General features: G+C 33.7%; 1 long non-coding RNA gene across 1 annotated transcript; it reads left to right on the top strand.

The window, feature by feature from the left end:
• The first annotated feature begins 2,445 nt into the window (after positions 1 to 2,445).
• On the top strand, positions 2,446 to 7,087 carry LOC133717138 (uncharacterized). Its single transcript, XR_009849439.1, has 8 exons — positions 2,446 to 2,681; positions 2,851 to 3,008; positions 4,617 to 4,717; positions 5,190 to 5,245; positions 5,367 to 5,528; positions 5,714 to 5,758; positions 6,468 to 6,587; positions 6,759 to 7,087. It is a non-coding gene; the product is annotated as an uncharacterized LOC133717138 (long non-coding RNA).
• The last annotated feature ends 1,601 nt before the right edge of the window (positions 7,088 to 8,688 follow it).

The following is an 8,688-nucleotide window of genomic DNA, read 5'->3' as shown; positions in this document are numbered from 1 at the left end:
TAGCATATGTATATCCTGTTGCAGGTGAATTATATTTTATGCGAATGTTATTAAATATTCAAAAAGGATGTTGTAACTATGATTCAATAAAAACAGTTAATGGTATTACATATAATTCTTATAAAGAAGCTTGCCAAGTTTTAGGCTTATTAGGTGATGACAAAGAATGGTTTCAAGCATTAACAGAATCTTTCCACACTGGAACATCTTCCGAAATTCGTCAACTTTTTGTTACAATAATATTATTTTGTGATGTTGTAAATCCTGAGATGCTATTAGATTCATGTTGGATGCATATGTACGACGATATTTTACATAAAGCTAGACTTCACGTTGCAAATCCAAATTTAATTTTACCAGAATCAGAATTGAAAAATCAAGTATTATTTGAATTAGAAAAGATATTTAATAAATCTTCGAGTTCATTGAAAGACCATCAATTACCAATGCCTAATATAAACAAAATATTAGAATTAGATAACAAATTATTGAGTGAAGAACTAAATTATGACTGCATTCAATTAAAACGTGAACACAATAATTTGATTAGTCAGTTAAATGCATGTCAAAAAGTTGTTTATGATGATGTTATTAAAGCAATTGAAGAAAAGACTTGCAATACATTCTTTGTTCATGGTTATGGAGGAACTAGTAAAACATTTTTATGGCATACAATAACAAGTAAATTCAGATCCGAAGGCAAAATTGTTTTAACCGTTGCTTCATCTGGAATTGCTTCATTATTACTTCCAAATGGTAGAACTGCTCATTCACGATTTAAAATTCCCTTAATCATTAATAATTTATCAATATGTCCTATAAAAAAAGGCACTCATCTTGCAAAATTAATTGAGAAAACAGATTTAATTATTTGGGATGAAGCTCCAATGGCTAACAAATATTGTTTTGAAGCATTAGACAAATCTTTACGCGATATTTTATCCGATTTAAATGATTCATCAACTAACAAATCATTTGGTGGTAAACCAATTTTATTAGGTGGCGATTTTAGACAAATTTTACCTGTTATTACAGGAGGAAGCAAAGAGCAAATAATTGAAGTCTCCTTGAATAGTTCATATCTTTGGTCATCATTCAAAATATTTCATTTAACAGAAAATATGAGGTTATTGAAAAAAAATTTGACTGATGAGGAAAAAACAAATATTTCAAATTTTGCAAATTGGTTATTGCAGATTGGAGAAGGTAATATATCTTCAATTAATGATGAAAATGATAGGGACGCGTCTTGGATCGAAATTCCAGATGACTTGCTTATTCGTACATATAAAGATCCAATTGAAGCAATTTTCCTTGCAACTTATTCCCATTTCAATATTAATTACAATAATTTTAACTATTTACAAGAACGTGCAATTGTTACGCCACGAAATTCTACAGTGAAAGATATAAATGATTATATTATAAATTTGTTACCAGGTGAGAAAGCAACTTATTTAAGTGCTGATAGCATTTTGATCAATTCTGGAAATAATCAAAATATCAATGCTTTATACCCAATTGAATTTTTGAATAAACTTGAATTTAATGGCTTACCATCACATCAATTGATTTTAAAAATTGGAATGCCTGTGATGTTATTACGAAATTTAAATCAAACATCTGGTTTATGCAATGGTACAAGATTAATAATAACAAAATTATTTGATAGATTAATAGAGGCAAAAATATTAACAGGAAATAACATGGGTCAAAAATTTTATATACCAAGAATTGATCTCAGTGTATCTGAAAATAAATGGCCATTTATTTTTAAAAGACGACAATTTCCGATAAGACCATGTTATGCTATGACTATTAACAAAAGCCAAGGTCAATCATTAAATCAAGTTGGTATATATTTACCAGAACCTGTTTTTACACATGGACAATTATATGTAGCATTATCAAGAGTCACATCAAGAAATGGTTTAAAAATTCTGATAAACAATGATAATCATATGTCAAACAGACACACTAAAAACATAGTTTATAAAGATGTGCTGCAAAATTTATAAATTATATCTATCATCTTCAAAGCAAATTGAAAAAAAATAAAAACAAATATTTATATTTTGAATTGAAATTTAACCTACATTTAAAATTCTTTCAAAATTGAGTAAAGTAATATAAATCGCAAAATCCAATCATATTGTACAGAATATATTACTAAAATTTCAAATATCTTTGTGACTTCAATGCACACATCTTCATATATTTGAAGTAAAGAAGTTATATATAGCAACCAAATTATCAGTTTTTTTTAAAGCTTTCATTCTAGATTAAATTTCGCACAGTTTATGGGACATGTTCAAACCATTTTACACTTTTGTATCAGTTAATGCAAGAAAATAAAAGTCGATGCAAGGAAACAAACATAGTCTGCAACTATCCTTACAATTTGTCTCCATCAGTCTATAGCTTGACCCTAAAACAAAGAGGTTTCAATTCATTTCAGTCTATATCATTCAAAAAGTGATCAAACCAATGTGAGAGAAATAGCCCAAGCCAATACAAAATGTCATGTGAAGGAATTCTGACAAAATAAAGATTGGACATGATTGTGGATTATTACAAACGAATCCTACCCAAAAAGAATTAAGCTTCCGAATCGCAACTGGCAACTGGCCTAATACTTAGACAGGAGAAAAGGCAGAGGAAAAGAGGCGCTCCCCTCAAACGTAAGCGAAATCCTGGCTCCCCAAAGCTTAATTTCACTGCAAAACAATCCTCTTTTTTAGTTTTTTTGTTTTTGTTTTTTGGATTGATTGATTGATTGGGTATTCAGTTCCGTAATTTGAGTCCGAATAATTCTTAGGCTGAAGAATCTAATTCGTTCTTTATTCTTAGGCTGGGGAAAAAGGTGCAGCTGCAGACGCTAAAAAGTCAGGCAATTTTTTCAATTTCGTGATTCCCTTGCAGCCGGTCTCACGTTCCGCTCCACACGCCGCATTTGAAATTGGATTGCTTGCTTGAATTTGAAATTGGATTGCTTGCTTGAAGTTGAGGTATGGATACTCGGTCACGCTTTTTTGAATTGAATTCTTGAGTTTTAAACAGAGATTGTGAGTTCCAACCTATAATTATTGTTGAATTACAATGTAATTTGGTTGAGTTGTCCCATACATATTATTGTTCTGCAATTTACAGATTCTGAAAGTTTTTCTAATTTTAAAACTTTACTACCAGAAATATGGCGTTGTTCTTATTAATACTGAAGAGGCAGCTACCTTGATAGTTAATTACCAATTTTCGGCTTCTTTTTCTGATAAGTGAGGCAATTTTACCATCTATCTTGAATGTGCATTATTCTAATCGTCCTGTGCATGTGTGGGATAAAATTTGTGTTAGAATAGTGGTTTAATCCGTGTAACAGTAACATATAGAGTTGATGCCCTGAGTTTGAAACAAAAACGAAATGGGGAAATTATTGAACTGAATGAATAATATATATATATATATATATATATATATATATATATATATATATATATATATATATATATAAACATTGTACCCCAATCAGAATAGCTGGATAATTCAAGTAGGCATACCGTTGTTCTTCATCTGTCAATGTCTTAACGATCTCAGAATTGCAATAGGGATATTGAACTGAATGGCGCAACCAATAGGGATATTGAACTGAATGTATAGGCTGCAATCATTGAGTGAAGGATAGAAACTGCATTTAACTGACTAATCAAATTATTGTGTTCATAATGTGTGATATGTAACCCTTCAGTTAGATCAAGCAACTGAAATGGCGGAACCAATAGGGCAAATATTGATATTATGAACACAATATTATATTGGTTTAGCACTCACCAAAGGGATATATAGTCTTAAATTTGGTAAATAAGGTTTTAAGCTTATATAGTCTGATTTTGAGCACTAAACAATTTATCTGAATGTCAAAACTTTTTGATATATCCCTTTGGTTGTCTGGTATTGATCATTGTTTGAAACTGACCGTCCTACTCTCTCTCTCTCTCTCTCTCTCTCTCTCAGTCTCTCCATCTCAATCTTCTTATTTTTCCAGGTCTCAATCGAAAATGCTTTGTTCTCCTTTGCTGACTTCAATTCCTCTCCTCTGATCTCTCTCTCCTCTCACAATGGTTTTGAATTTCTTTGTGAAAATTCATTTGGTTTGCATATTTATTTCTAGATTCTCTAAAAATATCACTTTCCCTCCATTTTGTGCAATTCATATTACCATTCCTTCTTGCTGTATTCGTTAATTTGGTTTCCCATGTGCACACTACAATAAAAGGTTTTCAAAAGGACATATACTGGGTTTGAATTTTATGCATAGGTATTGACTGTGTTGTGAGTTCAGGTTGAGAATGTGAACCTACTACCTATGCAATAATATGTACAGCTTGGTAAAATCCGTGAAAAGATTTGGCATAAAAAAACAAAGATAAAAGTAGGGTTCGTGTATACTAGAAATCTAATACTTTAAGCTGTAAATGCGCGGGCTTTACTTAAAAAAATGGGGGGACTATTAAAAGTTGTTGGTTGATTAGAGATTCCCTTTCAGAGACTCTTCTGTTCTTTGTGTTGGATTTTTGAATGGGAAAGTTGTTCTTATTTCATTAACTTTACTCTGTTTTCAGGTTGCTTTGATGGGCAAGGCAGAGTCACTCCAAATGCATCTTAATTGAATTACTGAAACTGCAAATACTTACTCCAAAGGGTTGGAGCTATGTTTTGACAGGTGAACTATCAATTATCCTCTTCCCATTTGATTTTGATTTGTTTTCTTTTATATGCAGTATACCTTTTTCTTTTTTTGTATTTGGTTTGTATTTTGTTTTCTTTTTTTGTTATAAAAAAATATTTTTGTCCTCAATATTAGTTTCAAATGGATATTTACTGCCTGTTAACAAAGGTTTTGTTGGTGGAGAAAATTGTAACTTCATTGTGCAAGCTAACACTGGATCATTTCTCTACAAGAGATTATTTACCATCTTTAATTGTTATTTAAATTTAAAACAATCAAAGGTTTTGAAAAGGACATATACCGGGTTTGATGGCTTTGGCACAAAATTGATAGAATACATTTTGCAATGACCTTTTACGATTACTTTTTATATAACGAGTCCCATGCCCAAAAAGTCAACCCAATAAGGTACTCTTTTTAGTTATATTTTTCTTTCCTAATGCAATTTTTATGCCTTTGGTTTCAGGGGCAATGACAGCTTTGCTTCGAAATCTTGATCATCGCATCTCAAGCTATTCATCTGTAAGTTCAATTCATCTCCTGGAATTTGAGATAAACTCCCGTTCATATGTATGGACCAAAACAGAAAATTTGACTAGATCTTAGAAATGTTGATCAAAAGAATTATCTCACGTGTATGTAGGTTATACGAAAGTCTGAGATCGAAGATGCAGAGGAATGCTTGAAACTGTTTTCTATGGACGAGGTGGCTAAATTTAATTAAATGACCCTTCCTAATGTCAACAACTTCAAAAACCACTCAAAAAGCCAGCCACGTAATGAAATCCACAAAGAACATATAGTGGTAAGATCGAGATCAAACTGCATCATTCCTAATGTTATTATGCCTATAGGTGAACTTATAGGGAGCAAATTTGTTCATATATAATTTTATCTGCTGACTACTATGGTTTGTCATTAAATTAGGAACAAGACAGATTGCCAACTTGACTTAAGTCACTGACTTTTATTTGAATGTTAATAATCTAGGTGCAGACATTCCTCCTGAGATCGGAAAGATGTGCAGCTTGGAAGGTTAATTCTATTTCTTTCAGCAAGTTTTTTTTTTGTTTCCTCTTCTGTTGATCATTTTGGTTTTTGTACGCATTTGATTAGTTTACTTTTGATTGTGTAGAATGACTTTATGAGCATTTTTGTGTAGTTTATAAGCTTTTGTTGTGAAAATATTTGAACTATGTTTGTTAGACAAAAAGAGAGACTATTGGATAGTTTCAGAACAAATGCGTTTCCTTTGTTTGGAGAATAGGACTATTTCCCCCCCCCCCCCCAGTTTAATAGGACTGGGAACCTGCATAGAAAATTTGCTATGAAATAGTTGACATTGTTTATGGAGGGCTGTATCTAAATTTGATTGTCGAGGGGTGTATCTAAATTTGTACCTATGAAAGAGTAACTTATGAGTAACTTATCTAAATTTGTACCTATGAAAGAGTAACTTATGATTGCCAGTTCATTCCTCATGTTAGCTCTTTCCCCTGAGAGGCATTTCTTTACCTTGCTTTAGTTACTGTTAGGCAAAACTAATACCACAATTTTCAAAACAAAATAAATAGTCTTTGTGAGCTTAAGAGTTTTACATTGTGATGGAAGGCAAACATTTATCTCGATGTTTACTTCACTCCTAACAGATCACTTTTAACTTTCTTTCAGACACTACAATTTCTGACTTGCTTTAATTTCACATTTACCACACATGTAATTTAACATATATCCATTATTTCAGAAATTAGTAATCAAGACAAGGAGCATTGAGTTCATGCCATTCTATCTTTCTCTTCCAACCTTCTTGATGAGTCTCTCTTTCTCTGCATACGGACTTTTCAGAGAAGATCCATTCATATTTGTAAGTATGTGTGTGTGTGTGTATCCTTAGGCAGCAAACACATCTCACTTTATTTTATTTCTTGGCAACAGTTTACATTTCAATTGGCAAAATAAATATACATTTACAGTTCTTCTGATAACATATCTGATACATTTTCTACAAGTCTCATTCCTCTGGTTGATTATCCAGGTTTGCCGAATCTGTGAATGTCAAGCAGCTTGAGAGCATATTGTCATCCATTTCAACTTCCATTATCAGATACCCTATCCGCGGCAAAGCCAAACCACGTTCTCTCTCACTTTCTAAATCCAAAGTCCAAACAAACATAACATTGACATGGATAAAGCATACAGTGGCTACCGTTTGTAGTAATGGTCATAAACTTTATGTATAACACATTTCCAGTTGTCTTTGTTGTTCTTTGCATATTGTATTGGTTATGGATTTCAGTGGTATAATGAAGTATTACCACTGTTGCTTTCTTCCATTGTTTTGGTAATGGATATGTGATTTTTACAGACTCTGTTTCTGTTCCTTCTTAGTCAGTCAGCCCTTTGCTATATTTTCTACCCTATATAATCTTCCCTAAACCTCCAAAACCCGCGGCAGAGCGCGGGCATCAATTCTAGTCACTATAAGGGAGTGAATACATTCGCATGGTATCAGAGCTTTGAGATGATTCACGCCCTTACAATTTGAGTAATGAGCCTGCAAGGAAAGTATCTAGCACCAACCACATGATTGACAACAATTTTGTTTGATATGGAGTACTATATATAAGTATTTTTAATTTTTATATATCTTGGCCTCACTCTTTTCTTTTTCTTTTTTGGTCTGATTCTTGTTCTTTCTCGTCTCCAGCATTCCTTAAGTTTTGTGCTTTTGAGTCTATGTAACTGACTCCCTTTTAGTGTCCACCTCTAGTGTTCAAATTTGATGACATGCTGTGGTTGTTGTGACATGCTGTGGGTGTATAACATGCTTGGGTAGTTGTAACATGCTTGGTGTGCGCTTGAAAATTCAAAGGCTGAATAGTAGTGAAAATTCTAATATGGACCAAGGTCCACCTGCACCACGGTTAAATGCGGCGTGTGAACAGAAAGCGCGGTTATGAGGCGAGTGAGCGAAGGAGTCTGACGTCGTGGGACCCACGATCTAGCGACTGTACGCGCTTTGTTCAACACTCGCCGACTCTCTTGTGAGTCTTCTCGTTCACAGGTCAATCGATCACCACCCAACCTGACCCCGCTTCCGGCGACCCCTTCATCGATTCCATGGTCGCCGATTTCAACAACCTCAGCAAGCCAACCCCGAAACCCCCAATGGGCTTCACCGAGAACAACTCCGCCACATTACTCTCCTCCGGCAACCCTTGCCTCGATCTCTTCTTCCACGTCGTACCTAACACTCTGGCATCCTATCTCCACCAACAGCTGCCTCTCACTTGGGCCCACGATGCCCTAACCACCTCGTACGCTGCACGGGTATTTGTCCGACAAAGAAGGGTTCTACACGGCGGCGGTTTGGCTCCACAAGCACCACCCCAAAACCCTAGCCTGCAACATCGACCTTGGAGGTGGTGTTGTTGTAGACGACGAGGTTCTGGGCCGACGGCGGCGAGGTCGATATAATAATATAATAATATATATATATATATATATATATATATATATATATATATATATATATATATATATATTCTATTAACGGTTTAGATTAAAAGGTACAGAGCATACGGTCCAGATCGCACCTCTTAAAAATTATTTTCTAATAAATAATTGATATGTTTTGGAGAATATAATACATAAATAATTTTTAAAATTTCAAAACTTCAAAAATTGTAATAAATAGCTCTGGAGTCCGCAAAATTTCCACAAAATTCTCACAAACTTGATGCGACGTGTACTTTAATATTGTGTCTGAAACCTTGCATTAGTTAATGGTGCAACCACTCGAAGTGCGAGTTAATAGAAATAAGAAAAAACCCTTAGTCAGTTGACCGAGTAGATCGACATTATAACTATTACGAAATTTTCCAAATTTGTAACCGGAAGCTTAAAATGATGTACTTGTCACATCTAACGGATGGTATCTTAATCTCATTATCCACCTTTGCCCT

Source organism: Rosa rugosa, chromosome 6 (genome assembly GCF_958449725.1).
Source record: "Rosa rugosa chromosome 6, drRosRugo1.1, whole genome shotgun sequence".
In the NCBI taxonomy this organism is placed as follows: domain Eukaryota; kingdom Viridiplantae; phylum Streptophyta; class Magnoliopsida; order Rosales; family Rosaceae; genus Rosa; species Rosa rugosa.
This window is presented reverse-complemented; position numbering and strand designations above follow the sequence as displayed.